At 50.1% G+C, this 23,082-nt stretch overlaps 2 long non-coding RNA genes across 2 annotated transcripts in view; both read right to left on the bottom strand.

The window, feature by feature from the left end:
* The window catches only part of LOC145508920 (uncharacterized), a 221,339-nt gene that overhangs the window by 63,597 nt on the left and 134,660 nt on the right, over positions 1-23,082 (bottom strand). Inside the window, exon 4 of the long non-coding RNA XR_014055691.1 lies at positions 12,802-12,934. This is a non-coding gene — a long non-coding RNA (uncharacterized LOC145508920). The remainder of the gene's footprint in view (positions 1-12,801; positions 12,935-23,082) is intronic.
* LOC145508923 (uncharacterized) lies at positions 15,465-20,961 on the bottom strand. The gene is made up of 2 exons (XR_014055694.1): positions 20,449-20,961; positions 15,465-17,146 (listed from the first exon to the last, which is right to left on the bottom strand). It is a non-coding gene; the product is annotated as an uncharacterized LOC145508923 (long non-coding RNA).

Here is a 23,082-nt window from a genome sequence, read left to right as displayed (position 1 = left end):
TGTGTGTGTGTGTGTGTGCTCAGTCATGTCCAACTTTTTGTGACCCCATGGGCTGTAGCCTGCCAGGCTCCTCTGTCCATGGGATTCTCCAGGCAAGAATATTGGAATGGGTTGTCATTTCCTCCTCCAGGGGATCTTCCTGACACAGGAATCGAACGCACATCTCTTGCATCTCTTGCATTGGCAGGTGGATTCTTGACCACGAGCACTACCTGGAAAGCCCAATATCTGCAGAAGTATTTATAACTTACACACAGAAATGCCTATATTATTATAAAATGTATAACATTTTATAGGAAAGAAACAAAAATAGTTGTAACATTTTCTTCCCGTTCTCGATGCAGGGTGAACTGTGTTCTCCACCCCACCCTCCAAAGTTAGGCTGATGTTCTAAGTTCCAGACTGGTGAGTGTGACGTTATTTGGAAATAGGATCTTGGCAAAAGTCATCAAGTTAAGATGAGGTCAGATTAGGGTGGACCTAACTCAAAAGAAAAGGGTGATCCAAATCAGATGCGTGGGAGAGGAATCTAGGTGAGGATGGAAGCAGAACCTGCAGTGATGCAACTACCAGCTAAGGAAAGTCGAGGACTGCCAACAATCACCAGGGAAAGAGTGAAGGCAGGAGGAGAAGGGGGCAACAGAGGATGAGATGGTTAGGTGGCATCACCAACTCAATGGACATGAGTTTGAACAAACTCCGGGAGACAGTGAAGGACAGGGAAGCCTGGCGTGCTGTAGTCCATGGGGTCGCAAAGAGTCAGACATGACTTGACAACTGAACAACAAGGAGAGAGGAAAGGAAAGATTCTTCCTTAGAACCTTTGGACGGGAGAGGTTCGTCATCACACCTGCTACCCCGTGATGTCAGGCCTCTAGCCTGGAGAACCAGGAGAGCATATCTTTCTGTTGTTTTGAGCCAGCTAATGTGTGCTGTTTTGTTACCGCAGCCCAAGCAAACTAATACACACCCCAGTGAGTCCTCCTAGCTCACAAAAGCCACCATTGGATACAGTTGAGCATCACAATGATCGTGATCAACTGAGAGCTCGTGAGGACTAGCATGATTTATAATCAATCACAGTGCACCCTGAAAAACATAAAGTTTCAGCGTCAGGGTGACAAAAGGACCATCGATGTGTCAGGTCAGGATGGTGAGTTCAGAGCCAAGGGGAAGATTGTGCAGAAAAGCTGGTTTGAAGGCACACTGTTGAGTGAGTGGCTCTAACGCGGGGAAGGAGCAAGAGATTCTTGGGTCTGCCAGGGTCGTGGGGGAGTCAGGAGTCCAGCAAGCATGGCAGAGGCAGCCTTGCGCAGGGCACTGGCACAGAGGAAACCCCCCAAGAATCACCCAGCCCACGTATTCCCCTCAGGCCAGCCTCACTTCCCCCCTGTCGGCACAGCCCCGGCTTATTTTGACGAGGCTGTTTCCATTGAGCACAGGCTCACGCCCCTGGAGACACAGAGAAGCCCAGCGCACCCTGGGGGCCGGCCGGCGCTCATCATGGAAAACCCAAAGCATCACCCCCAGGCGCAGCAGGCTGTGGAAAGGGGGCACTGGCAAGCCCCCCGGGAGTGGCCGTGGTTGTGGGCAAGCAGTGAGCGTCAGACACAGGGCTTCCGGGCACAGGGCTGCAGGTGGGCGGGGGGTGGGCGGTGGGGGTGGCGGCAGTCTGGGCCTCAAAGCGACAGGCTCGGAAATACAGAAATCCACCTTGTGTATTCATCAATGCTCAACAGGGGAAAAGGAAACACACCCGCTGAATTTCAGGTAAAGGCTGGACTGTTTACTGAAAAGACAAGACAGAGACTCCGAAGTATCTGAGATGTAGGGGCTGCAGAGAGCAAGCACACCTTTTTAGGGATGGGGCGTGGGGTAGAGTTATCAGAACTGAGAAGCCTGGGGAGTCTGGGGGAGCCCCAGCTGGAGGTGTCATCTCTAGAGCAGTCAGTGAGGCTGGTTCCGGGAGTGGGGGACAGAAAAAAAAAAAAATCCCTGTAAACTGAAGCAACTATTGCTATTGGGACCCAGTGCCGCTCCCAGGGGAAGAAGTGTTGCTACAGTGAAAATCAGGAACAAACAGAAGTGAACAGAAGGGGGCAAGACTCTCCCACCTCCCCCGCTTCCAGTCTCCCTGGAATAGTCAGATCTGGCCACACTGGGCCAGCGGTTCTCCAGGACCACGATCAGCAGCCATGGACTAGGCACCAACCCGTTTACGCTGGGCAGGCATAGGGATGATGGTCGAAAAACTTAGGAACGATTCGTTAGGCACAGACTGCAGTCCACTAGGCAGGATGCTGAGCAGAGGCGAGTAGCCAAGCCAGTGTGTCACAATACACGTCCTGGCTCTTCATCAGCCACGTACATCTTCCAGTTGCCCTCCAATTCCTGTTGACTGCCCACCAGGCCCACATCATTATTTATATCTCCTGCCCGGCCCCTGTAGACAGCTGTTTGAGACCCTGACCCCAGCCAAAAAGTAAATGAGGTAGGGGGTTCTGTATTGTATGAGGATTCCTTCATTCCCATTTGGTGGCTATCATGGCCACACGACTTTGGCCACCTGATGTGAGCAGCCGACTCACGGGAAAAGACTCTGATGCTGGGAAAGGTTAAGGGCAGGAGGAGAAGGGGGCAACAGAGGATCCGATGGTTAGATAGCATCACCGACTCAATGGACACGAATTTGAGCAAACTCCGGAAGACAGAGGACAGAAGAGCCTAGCATGCTGCAGTCTATGGGGTCACAGGGAGTCGGACATGACTTAGGGACTCAACAACAACAACCACACTTTCCACGAGGCGAGGATGTGTGTCTCGTCCACCGCTGTATTCCCCCAGCCAACTTCAAAACTGAACTCTGCTTTGGTTTGGGGGGATTGTGCAAGGGACTGCCTAGGAGACATATGCTGCCCTAAAGGATGTGGTCTACTTGGGAGCAGTGGACAGGTAGAGAGTTTTGTAAGTGGGTCCATTTCTGATGGGGTAAGCCCTGGGTGCTCTAGGCGTGTGTGGGGGGTGAAGGCATGTAGTGGGGGAAATATGGGAGGGGAGAGAGAAGAGTGAAGGCTTCCCAGGAGGACAGAAAGCCCAGAGACCAGGAAGGGCACACAGTGGCCTGGTGTGTGCGCATTCTGGGCAGGACGTGTTTCTGAGTCTCTGTGAAGGTGCATCTAACTCTTGACTTCTGTTCATGAGACCACGCTGCCCCAAAAGGAAAAGTCCAGAGTTCTCAGGGCACTGCCCTGTGCCCAGGAGGACTTGCAGAATTCACTCTTCAGTACTGCCTCTTGCCAGCCAATGCAGGCAAAAATGAGTTTGTCCAAAAGTGTATGGAGTGGTTATGGATTCAAGTTGGAACATCAGGATGAATTCATGGTTAGCTTAACATGGATACAACAGCTATCTATGGAAATATTTACGCATGTGTGAATACACATGGGTTAGGACATTCACACATATCCCATTGCTCCGTTGGCTAAGAGGACCTAGAAGCAGTGACACCCCAGCAGCAATGAGCACATCTCGAACCCATTTGCTGATTTCTAATACCATGCTCCAATAAAGCAAATCAGGTTGCTGTTGTTCACTTGCCCAGTCGTGCCCGACTCTGTGTGCTGCAGTCCATGGGGTTGCCAAGAGTCCGACACGACTGGGCGACTGAACAACAACAACAACAACAATACCGTGTCCCAGTAAAGCAAACCAAGGCTCCTTAGGGAAATGGCTGATCCTAGGCCTGGGGCAGGAAATATACAAGAAGAACCTGGAGCATCTTGTAGTGCCAGAAAGTAAGGAAATGCACAAAAAAACAAAAAGCCAAAAACAAATCCGCTTACAATGATGGGGGTATATCAAAGGACCCAGGAGCTTGCTGAAGAAATTACCAAGGGCCAAAGCTGATAAACACTGAGTAACAACATAAAGTTGTATTGAATTAGAATCCAAAATCTATTAAAAAAAAAAACCAAGCAAAAACAAACCACCAGTCCATATGGATATAAATAAACAGGGGAGAAGAGAAAAATCTCCCACGGAGAATTCCAGACAATTTTTGTAAATACTCCACCACTGAGGTGAAGCAAAATGTCCCATTCCAGAGGTGTGACATACTTCTGAGCATGGTGAGGAATTGGGGCGGGGGTGCGTGATTTTATGGTGGAGAAATCTAACAAACAGTGCCATAGCCAGGTGATCAAGATTACTTTACCCCTGTGGTCTTCCTCCCCAAACCCATCATCTCAGACTAATAATGAGAAAAACATCACACAGATCCTAAGAGAGACAATCTGTAAAATACCTGACCTGTACTCCCCAAAACTATCAAGGTCAACAAAAACAAGAAAAGTTTGAAAAACCATAATGGATGCGTTCATGCTAAGTTGCTTCAGTCATGTTTGACTCTGTGCAATGCTATGGACTGTGACCTGCCAGGCTCCTCTGTCCATGGGATTCTCCAGGCAAGAATACTGGAGTGGGATGCCATGCCCTCCTCCAAGGGATCTTCCCAAACCAGGGATCGAAACTGCATCTCATGTCTCTTGCATTGGCAAGGCGGGTTCTTTACTACTTTCCCAGCACCACCTGGGAAGCCCAAGGAAACAATAACTAAATGTAATATAGGATCCTGGATGGGATGCTGGAACAGAAAAAGGACTTCAGGTAAAAATTAATGATACCTAAACAAAGGTATGGTCTGTATAGACTGTCAGGTCAGTTCAGTTCAGTCAGTCATGTCTGACTCTTTGCAACCCCGTGGACTGCAGTACGCCAGGCCTCCCTGACCATCACCAACTCCCGGAGCCTACTCAAACTCATGTATAGACTGTAGTTGAAAAGAATTTACCAGTCTGAAAAGGGAATTGACGTGAAAGTGAAATGTGTAAGCTGGGAGGGACCGACTGGCTGGGGCAGCCGTCCAGTCCTCTGCTTTCAATTAATGGTGAGGAAAATGAAGTTCAAAGACCCAAAGCAAATGGCCAATGAATTCCTCAGCACAGTGCCTGTGGGTGGAGCATCTTCAGTGACTTAGACGAGTCACAGACGATCATGTCATTTGGTCCTCAGAACAGGAAACCGAGGCTCAGAAGCGCCTAAAGCCTTCATCCCAGCCCAGGGCTGGCAAGTGGCAAAGCTGAGACCTGGGCTCCCAACTCTTTTCTGCTGTCTGTGCAGTACCTCGCCTCCACCCCATCCCCACTATGGCCAGTCACTTTCCCAATTCCCTCAATCTCCAGCATGGGTAGGGCTGATACTCAGTGAAGAAGCCAGCTCAGAGAGGCTGACACTTAGATTGGTTTTCCTTTTTTCCCTCTTATTTCTATTTTCATGAAACTTTTCCTTAACCCAACATTTTAAAAAAATCCTCCTTCTGATTTCCTGCGCTTCCCTGGTGGCTCAGATGGTAAAGAATCTGCTTGCAATGTGGGAGACCTGGGTTCGATCCCCTGGAGGAGGTCATGGCAACCCACCCCAGTATTCTTGCCTGGAGAATCCCATGGACAGAGGAGCCTGGTGGGCTACAGTCGTTGGGGTTGCAAAGAGTTGGACATGACTGAGCGACTAAGCACTTTTGATTTCCTACAGAAATGAAGCCAGGTGTCTCTGTTTTTCAACAGCAGGAAAATGCCCCTCTGAGTCCTTGCAGCCAAACACTGTATGATGCTGGGACAGGTGGATCCCTTAGTCTTATGGTTGCCATCTTTGGAGGGGAAAAAAAAATATCCACTGGATGCCCTGCATCCAACAGTGGTACCCACTTCATAAAGGCACCCATTACAACTAGCTGAAGAAGAGGGATAAGACTGGGGAGAAAATGGCTAGGGGCCAAAGAATGTGAATTTCTAGCAGATCAGGCAATAATACCAAGAGCAACAACAAGGGCCCAGAGCCTTGGCAGCTCAGGGTTTCTGAAAGCCACCTGCACCCCAGAACCAGTCAGGGAGCCAGACAGTTGTGTACCTTGTGGGGCTCTGTCATTCACTCCATTACAAACCAAGGATAAAACCTGCTGGACCTCAGACTCTGTCCAGTTCTGCCAGGTATCCCTGGGTCCCACGGGAGCAGAAAATGATGGGTGAGTCCTGGAGAAAACCTGGAGCCCAAGCAGGGAGGTCCCCTGAGGGAACAAGTGGTGTCCGGGGACACAGTCAGAGGCATGAAGGGACATACCGGGATGGAGTTACTGGTGATGTGTGGCACTTACATCAGTTTAGCTGACGGTCTGCTCATTAGCAAAAGCTTCTAAACATTAGCCTCAAGTTTAAAAAGGAAAAGAGCTTGAGATTGTGCAAAAGCATATAGCATGAATATGCTGGTGTGTGCTTTGTATCCATTCCATGGGGAGATGCTCTCATTTACCATCTTTGGCATGTTAGTTTATCCCCATTTCCTTGTATCCTCTGAAGAGCGGATAAGATAACAAGAGTAAAGTGCTGGGAACATTGTGAATAACACATTTGAGCTATTATCACTTTTACTATTATTATTGGTAGTATTAGTAGCATCACACTACTCTCACTCCTGTCAGGACAGGACCTTATTAGTGGTGCCTAATAGGTGCTGTTAGAATAACTACTACTTAGCACTTTGGAGGCAAATTGATTGAATGCACAAATGACTAATGAAATGAACAAACTTTTATAATATGGGGAGAGCATCTTAAAAGGGAGGCAGCCCAGTGGATCACAAAAAGCAAGACCAGGCATCCAGAGCTGCCTCTGCTTCTAGGAACCTGGTGCTATGACCACAGGAAAGTTCAGTATATATACCTGATTATGTCTGAGCAAGGAGGAAGGGAGAAAACAAAGAATTCAGCCCAGCTAAGGGAAACCTTGAATATCAGGATACAGACAGAGCAGGACGAGAACTCGGTTTGGGCTTCCTAGTTTTAAACACTAGGAGCTGGGAAGGTTCAAAGGCAACAGCCTCATCTCAACCCCAGGGACTGTGGAGTCAAGGCAATCAAACCAGCCTGCAGCCTGTGACCCGAGATATGTATCCACCATGTGGCTTGGTCAGCCCAGACTGCCATAACAAAACACCAGAGGCTTTGTGGCTCGCATAACAGTCCTGGAGAAGTCCAAGATCAAGGCTCCGGCTGATTTGGTGTCTGGTGAGCACTCTCATGCTGGCTTGCAAACAGTGGCCTTCCTGCCATGTCTTCACATGACAGAGAGGGAGAGGAGGTCTTTGGTGTCTGTTTTTATAAAGACACTAATCCTATCAGAACAGGGCCCCACCCTTATGACCTTATTTAACCTTAATTCCAGTACAGCTGCACTCAAGGTTAGGGCTTCAGTCTATGAATCTGGGGGTCTGGAGGGTACCTAAACATCCAGTCCACAAGGCTGTGCAAACAGGGGTTTGAATACGCTGTGTCTCCCCAGGACATTTTTTACCTCCTCTGCTGTCTCCCATAGATGAGCGCAAAGCCTAGCTCACAGCAGGAAAGTGGAGGAGGGCAGGAGGGAAGGAGAACGTTGCTACATCGTGCCAGTAACCACAGTAGGTGCTGGGGAGGTGGATTCACCAAGACAGACACCACCCCAGGCAGAGCACAAACACAGCCATGTTATCATCAGGTCCCTTCCCCCAAAAAAGGTAATACAGAGCGAAAGATCCTCCTCTTCAGAAGGAAAAGAGCTGGAAGAAGGGAAAAGGGAGACAGCAGAGAAAAGGAGGGGAGGGGAGGAGAGGAAAGAGGATGAAAAGACAGACGGAGCAGCAGGAAGCACCAAAGAGAAAGCCCAGATACATGGGTGACAGAGGAGGGGGTGAGAGGTGGGGGACAGTGGTGGGAGGGGGGCAGCTTCAGGGGCTTGGATTCAGAAGATCCATGCTCTTCCGTGGGACCCACCATCAACTAGCAGGGCTCTCCCAGCAGCATGCTTGCTCTGAGTCTCCAATTCACTCATCTGTGAAATACAGGTGGCTCGTCTGCTCAGGTTGCTATACCAAGAGATCATAGTCGGGGTGGCTGAAAACAATGGAAATTGATTCCTCACAGTTCTGGAGGCTGGAAGTCCAAGACCAAGGTGCAGCCCGTTCAGCTCCTGGTTGGCGGAAGACTGTCTTCTGGCTGCGTCCGCCTAGCTCGGAGAGCAGAGAGAGACCCGACTCTCCCATGTCTCTTCTTATAAGAGCATTAATCTCATGGTAAGGGCTCCACCCTTAGGACCCAGCCACTTACCCAAAGCCCCACCTCCTGACACCATCACACTGGGGATTAGGGTTTGACATCTGAATTGGACAGGATGGACACGAACACACAGTCGAGAACAATGGAAATCCATAAAGCCAGCCTCCGTCTCCGGATTTCCTTCAGAGCAAGAATGGTGATTCTCATCCTTTATTGCAGCCACTCTGCACAGCGGCGCACTGCAGGTTCTCAGAGAACAGTTATGGAATCGAAGAAAGAAAAAACTTCTATCAACTGTAAAGTCCTAAGCAAGCGGACCTTAGTTCCTCCCAGATCCCAGAGCAGACTGGGGAGCCCTTGAAGGAAGAGCACTCTGTGCCTGATATCTGACACTCGAACCCCAACTCAGTGCCCAAAGATGCGGGCAATCTAAGAGGACATTCCCCGAGCATGTCCTAGATGCCTGTCACGGTGCCAAGAGCTGCAGCCAAAGAGGGAGCAAGACCTGGAGTCTGTTCTCAAAACACTCATGATCCGGGGAGACGAGCTGATGTTCAAGGAAATTGGATGCTGCTTCTGGAGACAGAAGGAAACCAAATCCAAGGGGAGATGATAAGACCTCCCTGGCAGACCAGGGGTTAAGACTCCACCTTCTAATGCAGGTGGGGGGTAAGGGTTTGATCGCTGGTTGGGGAGCTAAGTGGGCTTTCCTGGTGGTTCAGATGGTAAAGAATCTGCCTGTAACGTGGGAGACCCAGGTTTGACCCCTTGGTCAGGAAGATCCCCTGGAGAAGGGCATGGCAACCCACTCTGGTATTCTTGCCTGGAGAGTTCCATGAACAGAGGAGACTGGTGGGCTACAGTCCACAGGGTCACAAAGAGCAACTGAGCAACTAACACTTTTTTGGGGAGCTAAGATCTCACATGCCAAAAAAACCAAAATCGAAAATAGAAGCAACACTGTATAGTAAATTAGATAAAGACTTTAAAAGTGGTCCACATTAAAAAAAAAAAAAATCTTATAAAAAAAGAACTGAAGGTTCCAAAGGCTGGCCTTTACTCAAATATTAATTACAATAATTATCACTCATAATGATAACTGCGGTCAGTACTCAGCTCTGCAGCCAGCTGCTGGATAAACCAGAGTGAAAGAGACCCAGAAACGCTTTCGTTTTGGGGGGTGGCTTGGACTTGCTGCCTTTGCAAAGCCCATCACAGGCAGCGCTGAGGAAGCTCAGCGTCTGCTGGGGTGACAGATGTTATCAGAAGAAACAAAATTAGGCACATTTTCCCCTAGACTTACAAATCCCTCCTCTGCATTTGCCCTCACGTTTTGACATTAATTGAACTCTGTCTTCACAACTAAAAATAAACACCAGGTCAAATGCAATGAGCCAAAAACTCACTATGAAACCACAAGAAACAGCAATAGTAAAACGGGCCAGCGGCAGAGGTATTTTGAGATTCTGTTTCAAGGGGAGAGTTCCGAGTGGGTCAGGAGGTCTTTTGATACCATGGACATTGAATAAAGGAAGCAATCTTGACACATGTACCCTACGGCTAAAGACCAGGGCTGGCTCGCATCCAAGGACAGGCAGGTAGGTGCCCTTGAACACCTTCTCACCCATGGCCAGAGAGGGCTGGTTTGGGAGGATCCATCAGGAGCCAAGAGATGTTTCCAGAGGGAGGCGGGGGTGGGAGAGGAGTCCTTAAAAGCATGGTCGGAGGGAAGAAAGCAACCCCACGCACAGGTGCGAGGAGGGGCTGGGGTGAGACAGAATAACATGGCTGGGAGCCAAACAGGTTAGGGAGGTGGGGGAGAAGCAAACAGCAAGGACAACTCCTCACTGATGCTTTCCTCCCGCCAGATTCAGCAGCAGAGGCAGAGGAGTATGGAGAGCTGTAAAGGACTTGTCCAGGGTCACAGCTGCGGTGGGAAGCGGAACTGGGGTGGAATCCAGGTTATTGGTACTTCTGTTCCATGGCAGGAACAGTGCAAAGAGCCCCATGGATGGCAAGGGTGTGGATGGATGCCCTAGCTGGCGTGCAGCCCAGGTGAGCTGACTTCTAGGCAGGGAGGCAGGCAGACAGGTTCCCCCGAGGAGAGCAGCATCTTCAAAACACCTAGGACCACAGGCTCAAGCACAAAGCTTGGGCTCTTCTTGGAGCCCTGAGAACAGAGCAGCCCTACCCGGGGACGCCGTCAGGACCATGAGTCTCAGATTCTCAGCAACCACTCCTGCTCTGTCTGCTTCCAGCAGCTGAATTCTAGGGAAATTCCTCTCCCATTACCCCCAGACAGACCTGCCAAGACTTTCCTCCATCAATAGAACAGTTCTTTCAGCTTTCAGATCATCCACCCCAGTGCCTGAACTCCCATCGGCCATTTCCCTGGACACGGAAACAGCGCGCCCCGGCCCTGCAGGTGCTACATGGTGGAGGGAGGATGCTGGGCGAGGAGGCTGCGTGTCCGCGGACACTCCTGCTCCCCAAGCTGACAGCCTGGACCAGGAGCGTGGGCTTCTGAAACAAAGCTTCAGGACGGGTTGTGTGCTCGAGGGCCCAGAAGAGGCGTGCAGTACTTTCACAGGAAGGCCTGAGAGCTATACCTTCCACAGTGGCCTTCTGACACCAGAATGAGCAATTAGATCATGAAATAAAAGTGAACTGGGGGAGGGCTTCCCTGGTGGTCCAGTGGCTAAGACTCTATCCTCCCAAATGCAGGGGCCCTGGGTTCGAGCCCGGGTCAGGGAATTATTAATAGATCCCACACGCTGCGACGGAGATCCCATGTGCCACAACCAAGACTCAGCGCAGCCAAATACAGTTTTAAAAAAGCGGATGGGGGACGTGAGTGCACCGGACTGCGGAGCACCTGGAGGTGGAAAGGCTCTGCTAGCACTCATCAGCTCAGCTCCAGGTAGCTATTATTCACACGCATCATCCGAGAGTCTCAAGAGGCAGCAAGCCTCTCGGAATGAAAAAAAGCCCCTTCCCAGGCCTCCCAGAGGTCTGTGAATCTGCAGTGCATGCATGCTCAGACACCCAGTTGGGTCCGACTCTTTGAGACCCCATGGACTATAGCCTGCCAGGCTCCTCTGTCCATGGGATTCTCTAGGCAAGAATACTGGAGTAGGTTGCCATTTCCTCCTCCAGGGGATCTTCTCAACCCAGAGATCAAACCCACGTCTCTTGTGTCTCCTGCACTGGCAGGTGGGTCCTTACCACTGTGCCAGGGCAATGCCTTTGTGTGTCAGGGCTCCCACCTTGACCGAAGGGCAAAGCCTCGTGCCTTTACCCCTACTGAGGGTCACAGGCTCCTCAACACCACAGGAGGTCAGAGATACAAACGGACTTTGAAGAGACGTGAGACACAGGAGGAAAGATAACAAGAGGAGTCCATCAGCACTGCCCTAACCGGTTCCTCCCTAGTCCACACTTTGTTACCCAACTCTCCACCCTTGCAGAGCTTCGCCATGTGTGGTGAGACTCATTTTTCCTTTTCCGTCATGCTATTTATTCCTTACAGTGCCTCGTTGAAGAAAAAAATGACAATGGATCTTACTCTTCGCTCTAAATCTTTAAAAGCTTTCTCCTTCTGGTTCCCACTCTGGCGTTTCCTCTCCAAACCCTCCTCCTCAATAATTCATTCATTTGTTCTGTCAGCGTCCACCATGGGAGGCTCAAGCCTGGGGCGTCAGGATGTGAAAGGCAGTTCAAGCTCGCCAGTGACTGCAGGGACTCCAAGGGGGACAGGGAAGGGTGGAGAAATCACATGGCATCCTAAAGACATGCCTTCAACTGCGGCTCCAGTCCAGTGGAGGGAGAAATCGACTTTGCTCGGGGCAAGGGGCTATGCACGCGCGACCAGAGGTGATTCACAAGCCCTTTCCCAGGCAGATTTGGTGGCAGGTGAAAGGCAGAGAGAGTCGCAGACCAAGGACTTGGAAACAGCCTGCTGCCTGGCAGGGCCTTGAAATGGTATCATTAATGAATTGAAAACAAACCCAAGAAAGAACCTTCTTCCGTTTCGGAGCATTTCCTCCTCCATGAAAGGCAACAGGGTAAACTTTATCTCCCCATATCACTCAGCACCTACATCCTCCTGGGGCACTAATAGGATGCTGATTTTATAAATGAGGAAATCAAGGCTTGGGGAGGCTGAGCGAGGTGAGGAGGAAAACTGAGGTTTGCCTGAAAGCATCAGTTTTAACCTCTTACCCTTGCCCCGCAGGCAGCCTGAGACTTGGAAGCTGGCCCAGGCAGTTCAAGGAGGCGGGGAGAGAGGAAGAGATTATGTCTGGATACCCACAAAGATCTGCTGACCTGATCACGTAATCCCACCAAACCTACCCAGTCTCTCCCTGGTGTTGGCTCCACGCACCTCAGCAGGATGGCCCGAGCATCCTCACCTTTCACCAGAAGGAAAAGTGTGGGGTATCCACCAGGAGACTGTGAACACCTTCCTCAGTTGGGAACAGAGGGATTGCTCCCAGGCACGAGATCCAGGCGAACAAACCCTGAGAACTGGGTCTTGTGTACCAGGGTGGGCTTACAGGAAGCAGTCAGAAACGACCCTTCAAGTTGTGTTGCAAGGGACCACCAGTTCCAATGGCCATCATTGGTTTCAAAAGGCTCAGGAGAAGAAAATTTCTTACCTTGATTCTTTAAATCCCATGACATTCCAGCTTCAGTTCAGAGAAGAAAAGTTTTCAAGTCCTTTTGGATTATTGAATGGATATGTACTTTTTCTCAGATTAAAGGCACCAAAATCCCAGGTGTAACAAGATTCTAGAAATAAACAAGAAAAGGGAACTATTAGTGTCAATGCTCACACGAATGAATTTGATAATGAAACATCTCATTCATTGAAAGAAATAAGTGCATCTTTACTATGTGCTAAATGAGACACATCAGAAGAGCAGGCATTTATTGACTAGCTACTATGTGCCCAGGTGTCCTTGGTGGCTCAGTGGCAAAGCAGGAGATGCAGGTTTAGTCCCTGGGTCAGGAAGATCCCCTGGAGGAGGAAATGGCAACCCACTCCAGTATCCTTGCCTGGAGAATCCTGTGGACGGAGGAGCCTGGAGAGCTACATGGGGTTGCAAAAAGTCAGACACAACTTAGTGATTAAAACAACAACAATTATGTGCCAAGCACTGTGTTGGACATTTGAATGCATTAAGCCATTTGATCCTATGAAATTGGTCTTGGTAGTGGCAGTTTCAGAAGTCATACAAGCACCCAGCTCACAGTCAGGTTAGGTTTTCCTGACTCCCAAGCCTCCATCTATCGATCGCAGTCCCATTCCTTCCCTGCTTAAGCTTTTTCATTCATCTGATTCCAGGGATTCTGGGAAGAAGGGAAGGAGAAACATACCCAACAACTTCATTCTGAGAATGGCCAGTCCCTGGAAGCCCAACCCATTCCACAGATGGTGGGGAGTTTGTGAACCACGGAACTACATCAGATTAACTTGGCTGCAGCTTTATCTGCGCCCAACACTGTCATGTAGTAACATGTGATCAGTGGACATTGTGCATTACTCAGGGAACCAAAACTGCAGCCTGGCCAGAGATTCTTATCCTAACTGCTGATGGAGGTGGCTTAGAAGAAGAGGCCAAAAGCGTGGGGCAGGGTGAGGGACAACTCACAACCAGGGGCTGTCCCTGGTTTACCAGCTCTGGGAGGACCTCCTAAGTTCCCTGGAATCAGGGCTGAATGCCCAGCTGGGGGGAGGTGGGCACAGACATGGACCTTGTCCTCTCCTTTAAAGGGTGGTGTGGCACCACTGTCACATTGACAACGGGGTGATCCTTTCCCCTTCCAGACCTCCTTCCTGTCCTGCCTCCACAAAAACTCCCAGCATCCTGGCAGCCAGATCATCAAGGAGATGGGGCTCAGTGACCCCACACTCAGGAGAAAGAAGGCTGACAAGTTCTAAAGGGGAATTCGCCCTGGAATCTGGAAAGCCGGAGCAGCTCAGGACGCTGCTGTCCCAGCTGAGAGAGGAGGCCAGGCAGCTTGGACACCCCACCATCAAGTCCCTCTCTCTCCTCCACAAAACCTTGAACCCAGGTTGCCTCTCTGAGGCCCGCTGTTTGTCACACGCCTCCTCCGGATGTGTTAGCATCACGGATCAACCTACAACACCTCTGCAAGCCCCAGAGAGTTCCTATCTCCTCCCATCGAGTGCCAGTTTAATTCATCTGAGTCCCAGTTCCCAGCAGGAGAGGGTGAATCCCCCCCTCCCTCAGAGAGGCCCCCTTGACTAGCCATGCACCCAGAAAGATGCCCTCCTCAGCACATCCATGCTGAGCTGTGGGCAGCCTCCCACGCTGCTCCGGCATTTTGACCAGGAAAGCACTTTTTGCCTCATTGTCAAAGTGCATTCGCTTCATTATCCACAAAAGGCAGCAGCCCGGCTTCCTGACTGACTGTGGGCTCTTGTCAGTGTGCCTGGGTTGGCATCCCACTTCTACGCCTGAAAAAGTCCTGTGAGGAGCCTGAGCGAGTGACCACTTCTCTGAGCCTCAGTTTCTCATCCTCGAGGTTTGTTCTTCGTGTTGAGTGAGAATCTTTGTAGAACTCAGCACTTGGCCTGGCACGTTATGCATGCTATGAACCCGAGAAACATCAGTTATCATTAGTACCAAACTGAAGCCAATGCCTGGGCCCTAACTTCTCAGTCCCCTCCCAATAAGAGGGGAAAATAAGGACTCCTCTCTTCCTATCTCACTACCATGACTTGCTCAGTGTAGGGGCTCAGGACACGGGGCTAAGGGAATAACTGAAGCCAAGGCAAACAATGCGAAAAGCTGAAGTTTGAGTCAAAGCCACTCATCTCCAGACCTGGCTGTGACTCTCAGGTCTCAAGTTTCTTCATCTGTGAAATGGAATGGATTATGACACTTACCCCATCTCCCCATTATGCTGCCAGGATTAAACAAGAGTTCATGAAAAGGGGCTCTGGGAAACCACAAGTATTAAGGATGCAATTCATGTAATTCATCATAACAGTGCCATTTATAAGCACACTTGGTATGGGACCCTTTGCTAAGGAATATTCCTCCAGACCTCACTGAGCACCTACCAGGACCCCAGGAGGTCTGGCCACAGGTACAACCGTCATCCCCACTTTACAGATGTGGAAACTAAAGCTCAGCTAGGGAGGCTGCCCGACACCAACAAGCAGATCTGTGGCTCAAGTGTCGGTTCTGTGCGCTCCCCCTACCCTGTCCTCAAAAGGAACCTGCGAGAATAAGAACATCAGCTCCTGCAGAAAAAGAACCTCTTTCCAAGGCAGCCAGACTGATTAATGTTTTTTTTTTTGATTAATGTTTTTAATTAATGTTTTAAACCACACACACGGAGTGATGTTCTGTGGAAATTAAGGAACTAAAATATCTAACTTTCTCCCCAAGACTCAGCCCAGCCAGAGCATGGTGGGAGGGCGGCCTGAGTGGCCGGGGGCCAGAGTGGGCGGGTCACAACCTCAGCACCCAGAGCCAGCAGGCAGGGCAGCCACAGAGAGACAAGCCGGGAGGAGAGGGGACTGGCCTGACCCAGGGTGACAGCGTGTGCACCTCCACTTCTCCCAGGGATCTGGCAAGCTCAGCAGAAGACGGGGCGGTGGGCTGGGGTGGGGAGAGGCCAGAAGCCTGGATCTGAAGGGTGAGGGGGCTGCTGCTCTCAGACCTTCCTGCCTGACACTCTGTCTGGAGGACAGACAGCTCACCTCCACTGTGGCTCATGGAGATGCTTTGCGCTTGAGCCTGAACCAGGGGACCACGGGTTTCCATGGGGAGGCCGACAATACTGCCTTGATGTCACTCGGGATGGAGGGACATCACTGCTGGGCCCAGCGCTGGGCCCTGATGAATGAAGAGCCTGAGTGCCCGTGACTAGCAGACCCACTATCCGCCAAGGTCCTGAGGAAGCAAGACACAGATGAGGGCCCAGACCCCAGCCCCTCAAGGGGGACCTCCCTTGCTCTGCATCACAGCTCCAGAGTGTCTACTCCTATCCATCACCTGAAAAAAGGAATCATACCATCGTCCTTTCTCCAAAAGAAGGCAAGGGACACAGAGTGTGACGTACAGCGCTGGATAATTAATCACTAGCTCCGCTGTGAGCAAGGCCACCTTGTCACCAGGCATCCGGCCCCAGTGCCACCTGGGCATACTGATGGCAGCTGGGACCAGCCATCCCACAGGCAGGGCCCTGGGCTTCTTGGTAGGAGACAGTGAGACGGCCATGAAGTGAGCAGCTGTATGGGAACTCCTGACCTGGAAATCATCCTTGCAATTTTTCCTGCCATTCTGAAATCACACTCGAGTAAAAGATGACCAAGAGCTGAGGAGCAGGAAGGCGGGAACAGGCCTAAAGGTCTAGTACAGACCATCCGTGCAGGCCCAAATACAAGGCTTTTCCACCAAAACCAGATGTAAAAGTGTTATGATTCACCGTATGGTGGTTTAGTTGCTCAGTTGTGTCTGATTCTTTGTGATCCCCTGGGCTGTAGCCCAGCAGGCTCCTCTTTCCATGGGATTCTCCAGGCAAGAACACTGGAGTGGGTTGCCATTCTCTTCTCCAGGGGATCTTCCCAACCCCAGGATGGAACCCACATCTCCTGCATTGCAGGCAGGCTCTTTACCATCTGAGCCACCAGGGTACTACAAAGGAACGACCACCATTCTCACCAAGAAAAAGAAAGACAGATGGGTGGCTACTTTTACTGCCATGCCCCAAGGCCAGGCTTGGAGGATCCACATCCTTGCCATCCAGCAGAGAGCCAGGACGGTGGGTTTTGGGGGGCTGGGGGGTGAGGAGCTGGAGGAAGGCAGCGGCAACAGGGACCAGTTCAGCCAAAGCTGACTTTTGCTATGTGCCAGGCAGCGTTGTGAGAGTTGTCTGCATCTTGAGTCATCTGATCCCCATAAGAACCCTTCAGGCAAATTCTACTGTTATTCCCTTTCCAGGAGTCATATATGGATGTGAGAACTGGACCATAAAGAAGGCTGAGTGCCGAAGAAGCGATGCTTTTGAACTGTGGTGCTGGGGAAGAATATTGAGAGTCCCTTGGACAGCAGGGAGATCAAATCAATCAATCCTAAAGGAAACCAGTCCTGAATACTCATTGGAAGGACTGATGCTGAAGCTCCAATAATCTGGCCACCTGATGTGAAGAGCCGACTCATTGGAAAAGACCCTGATGCTGGGAAAGACTGAGGACAGGAGGAGAAGGGGACGAAAAAGGATGAGATGGTTAGATGGCATTGTTGACTCAATGGACATGAGTTTGAGCAAACCCTGGGAGATAGTGAAGGACTGGGAAGCCTGGCATGCTGCAGTCCATGGGGTCGCAAAGAGTCAGACACGACTGAGTGAGAGACTTGAACAACAACAGCAACATTCTCCTTCCACACTGTGGGGAAAATGAGGTTGGAGGCAGGCTCCTGTCCAGGTTTTAATCTGGAGCATGAATGAGCTGGGATGAGCCCAGGTTGCATCCATGGGACTTGTGCAGGCAGGAGGGAGGCTGGCACTCCAGGCCAAGGAGCAGCCAGCACCAAGCCCATCCTGCCCCTGAAGCCGAGGTACCCACCCATGAGGTTGCGGTCCCAATGCAGCTACAAGGGGCCTGAGATCCAGGCTCCCTGCCCTGTGTTCTCCCACCAGGGCTTCTCTGCACTATATACACTTGATGCCCAACCCCTGTTTGGAGACGTGGTCATAGAAACACATCTTCCTTTTCAAGGAGTTTCAGCAATGCCCAGATGATCTCTGGGGGACCCAGCCAGCTGGGGACATCAGTGTCATCAGTGAGGAGAAAAAAGGGTCTGGGGACAGAACGGGTAGGAGTCCTCATCAAAAACACTTTTATCCCTTCTGTGTTTTGTCCTGTGAATGACTTATCTCATCAAAAAGGTTTGCTTGATGTTGTTTTTAATATACAGGGAGAAAAAGAAATCAACCCAGTTCCGGTGAGAGTCTGCTCTGAGGATCAACCCTTCTGCACTTGCTTGACAATGCTGTGGCCCCATACACAGTTGTCACTCACCACACATCCTCCTGTTTTCAGAGGTGCAGGGACCAGAATGATTGAAGACCCAGAAGGAGCAGCAGCATCCAGTATATTTGAGGATGCTGAGATCTGGTCGCCAAGAGACCAGCCCGTAGGTTCCTGGAACTGCAGAGCTGCTGTGAGAGCAAGGTGGGAACATCACCTGAATTAATCCCCTCCAGGTTCTCTAACTCCAATGCCAGGAACCAGGCAGAGCCCTCAGCCAGGAGGTGACTCTTAGGTTGCCCATTTTACAGCTCAAGAAACAAAGGCACAGGGTGCTTGAAAACCATGCTCAAGACCTCTGCAAGGGAGAGGCTGGTGGGGAGCACAGAAACAACTCCTAAGCCCTATGCTTCCCCCAGGAAGGAGAGTGAGGACCTACCCTGTCCCTGTCCCAAGAAGAAAGGAACTGGAGTCAGAGATGCCTGGGTTCCCAGGCAAGCTCCCCGCAAATGGTGCAAAAGTGGGGGCAGACAGAATTGGAAAGCACCGCCCCGTGTGTCGATGGAAGCAGGTATCTGTGAAAATGCTTTGTAAACTGTAAAGTACCGTGCAAATCCTCCCAACAAAACAGAGGGTGTGGTGGTGGCCAGGGGAGGAAGAGCCTTCTAGAGGGTCACCCTTTACTGGGCTGCTTTCCCTGGAGCCTGGCAGCATGTTACTTCCTAACCCTCCACTCCAAACTCGCTTTTTCATAGCTGCACTTGCATTCAACTTTCTCTCACCACCTCTCCCACCCCAAAGATATAAAATTATTAAATCAACCCCAAGGTAAATAGTTTTTGATTCTCCAAACCCCCAAAACCTCTCTTCCTGCCACGGTACTTCGGTCTTGTCACCCAGAACATCAAAGCTATAGCTTTCGGTAACAGCCTCTCATATCACTTGGTGACGACACGTGCAGATAAAAACAACCTGCTGTGGGCCAGGCTGTGGAGTGCATCTTGGTGCCCCGTGGAGCAGTGAGTGGACTGGGAAGAAACGACCAAATATACCAGCCAGTGCTTTACAGGGAGTCAAACACCTTGCCCCTCTCTCCAGACCATTAGGTGACCTTGGAAGTCCCTTTCCCACTTGGGGCCTCTTGCAAAGGAAGGTGTTGGACCGCACAACCTCTAGGTCGCTTTCAGATCTAAAATTCACTGATTCCATCTCGCCCTCCTTGCTCACAGTCTCAACTTCCTGAACTGTAATGACAGCTGATTTACATACAAGAAAAGAAAAGCAACTACCCAGGGCTGTAGTTTTTGGTGACTCACAAAGAAGAAAATATGTTTCCACTCAGCTTAAAAGAGTGGTCCCTCCGCTCTCCAATTACTCAAAAGTCACTGGGCCAATGGGACCCCTGGGGAAGTTCCAGGCTACTGGGAGTTCAAACGCCAGTGGACACAAGACAAGCAGGGAATTTCCCATGGCGGACAAGTGCCCCGACAGGTGGGCTGGATGGAGAGTCCCCTCCTTCCCTGAGAAAAACATCCCTTACCCATTCACTCTCCATCTCAAAAAGTCATCTCCTAGGGAGCCAAGGAAACACTGGGTCCAACACTGGGCCAGGGCCCACCTTCCAGGAAGTCACACCCCTAGAATGAATGTCACCTCTTCCAGGAAGCCCAGTTGAACCAACACCCATCCCAAACCCCCTAGATTATAAACTCCAAAAGCAAGATAATAGTGCCTGGTATACAACAGATGCTCAAAAATTATTGCTAAAATAGTCAATACTTTCTGGATGAGTTAATCATGCTTTATATAAAGTTTGAGTAATTCCAACCCCCAAAATACTGGGTGCCAGTTGTGTGCTGGGTTGTTGCTGTTGCTGTTGTTCTGTCCATCAGTTGTGTCCGACTGCTTGTGACCCCATGAACTGTAGCACGCCAGCTCCCATTACTATCTCCCGGACTTCACTCAAATTCATGTCTATTGAGTCGGTAATGCTATCTAACCATCTCATCCTCTGTTACCCTATTCTCCTTTGACCTTCAATCTTTCCCAGCATCAGGGTCTTTTCTAATGAGTTGGCTCTTCACATCAAGTTGCCAAAGTATTGGAGCTTCAGCTTTAGCCTCATTCTTTCTAATGAATATTCAGGGTTGATTTCCTGTAGGATTGACTGGTTTGATCTCCTTGCTGTCCAAGGGACTCTCAAGAGTCTTCTCCAGCACCACAGTTCAAAAGCATCAATTCTTCAGTACTCAGCCTTCTTTATGGCCCAACTCTCACATCCATACATGACTACTGGAAAAACTATAGCTTTGACTATATGGACCTGTGTCGGCAAAGTGATGTCTTTACTTTTTAATATGCTGTCTAGGTTTGTTATAGCTTTCCTTCTGAGGAGCAAGCGTCTTTTAGTTTCATGGCTGCAGTCACCATCCACAATGATTTTGGAGCCCAGGAAAATAAATTCTGTCACTGCTAGGTACGAGGAATAAAATGATGAACAAAGCAGACATCGATTCATCCAGCCATCACCAAAGCAACTGCTGAACATGCTGGCAAAAGATGGCCTCAGCTCTTGGCCCTCTTTGGAGACCGTCTTGGCCAAAGACACTGCCTTGCTCAAGGTGGCACCCCCTTCCAAGGGCACCCTCAAATAATGACTGACCAATCCTCATCTCGATTCTGGACAATTCTGAAAGGCCCTTCTAGCAGCAGGGCTCCTAGGGGGTTGCCTGGGGTCTTGGTTAGTCATTCTCCCTGCTCAGCTTCTCCCTCTGCTCCATCTTGATTTCTTCTCCCTCAGTTTCACAGTTGTTGATCCCAAAGGTACCCCGTAATAAACCTCCCATCTCAGAAGATGAGATGGTTAGATAGCATCACCTACTCAATGGACATGAATCTCAGCAAACTCTGGGAGATAGTGAAGGACAGGGAAGCCTGGCGTGCTGCAGTCCAAGGGGTCGCAAAGAGTCAGACACGATTTAGCGAATGAACAACAACAAGAACAACCTTGGCATCCGCTTCCCAGGAAACCCAACTACAGCAAGAAGGTTCTCATGAATGATCAGGCCCTGTGCCACCAGGATGAAGGCTTCAGGATCAGGCAAGTGAACAGACCATCCCTGGTGGGGAACAGCTTCCTTAGAGTGCTTATTGACAAAGATGACAAGGCCAGGCTCAGGGCTATGACTGACAAAGGAGAGCTGTGAATTAGCAAACATCTGTAGTTGTTTTAATGTGTTATGAGTCCCAGATCCTTAAGGAAGAGACATACTCTTCCTCTATGTTCCCTAGCACCTAAAACAGGAAAAGAGCTCTGCTGACTGATTCAATGATGGCGGAATGGATCAATGGATATATAAACAGATATATTGGGTTGAACAAGGCAGTCACACTTCAGCAGCTAGACAACAAATGAAAGGTAATGACTTGGAATAGGTTAAATTATGTAATCTGTGTAAGCATTTATCATGGTCCTTGAGAAACATTCACAGTGAAGATGACAAGTAAGCCACTCACAGAGAATTCCCTAGAGAAGGTGACCTGTGATCAACAGCTTTAAAGAAGTGAGAGATTCAAGACAGCATATGAAACAAAAGAAATGAGCCACTAACATCAGCCAGTTGGGATCTGACTGTTCATCAGATACCCAGTATACAACCATTCTCTCACCCAGGCTGCTGGGACAGCCCAGGACATAAAGCAGGGGAAGTCCTCCATAAGCATAGCATCCACCAGCATGAATGTGGGCTGTGACTTCCCATTACCAGGGGGAGTAACACTGATGGAAGGTCCTGTACACTGCAGTTTGGAGACTTAATCCTATAGCCCTAGGAAGCCATCAAGGTCATGAAATGGAAGTGTTTGCAATCAAAGCTTCAGAACTGATGCTAGGTCTCTTAAGTCATCCATCGTTCAGGTTGTAGGCAGTTGCTCAGGATACCTAGTCTTTTGTGCTCCCTAAGGAGATAGGGACCTGGGAGAGGCTCCATTCTGAGAAAACGGCCTCTGGGGCAGAATCAACATGGGAGAACCCCAGATGCCTGACTCAGTCCTCCTAGGAAATATACAGATCCTGGGGGTCATCTTCACCCAGGCACCCACCTCATCCAGCGAGAGTCCTCCTTTCTGAGGATGATGCTTGGGGAAACAGATCACAGTGCCAAGGGAAATGGAATAAATGGGAGCCTGGTGTTTGTGCAAACAAGAGTAAGTGATGAGAACATTGGGGAAGGGGTAAAGTTTACTTGGGAAAATTATGAAATGAGTGATGTCACAGAAGCTATCTGTTAAGCAGTACAGTATATTCTAGAAAACACAGATGACTTTGGCCTATGGCTCATCCCTGAATTGGGAGCTCAATGTTGGGGCAATCACAGGTGGAAGGCAGAGGAGACAGACCTCCAGGGGAATGCTGAGTGTCAGGGTGAAGGTACAGGTCACAGGGAGGCAGTAAAGCTCAAGTTCAGGCAGATGGCCCATCCTGTTCAGTGATCTGGGCTCTACCACTTCCTTTCTGCACAACCTGGGCTAAGGAGAACCCACCTCCCATGTGGGAGTCCTGCTCCAGAGAAGGATAGGAGGTTTCTTTTCACCCTAAGATGCTCTAAGTCTAAACTTAGAAATTCCAATTCCCATCCAATTATTCCCCCTAAGTTGAATGCAGGCTCTCCTACCAATGTAGGCCTTGCTCTTCATTAGGGACAACAAGGCTCTTTAATATCCATCCTGGCATCTCCCAACTGGCCTCAGCCATCCCAGGGAGGAAGGTTCCAGCTGGGGAGCCAGGTGAGGATGCCAGGCACCAATGACAGACAGGCAGAGGTAAACAGGGCTTGGAGGAGCCTCCCAGCCCCACAGGATGTGGCGAGGTGAAGAAGTAAGAAAATCAGAGAAAGCTATCTAGAAACGCAAACAGCACCACAAATAC

Source organism: Giraffa tippelskirchi, chromosome 6, assembly GCF_054371585.1.
Source record: "Giraffa tippelskirchi isolate mGirTip1 chromosome 6, T2T-mGirTip1v1.2.pri, whole genome shotgun sequence".
NCBI classification, from domain to species: domain Eukaryota; kingdom Metazoa; phylum Chordata; class Mammalia; order Artiodactyla; family Giraffidae; genus Giraffa; species Giraffa tippelskirchi.
This window is presented reverse-complemented; position numbering and strand designations above follow the sequence as displayed.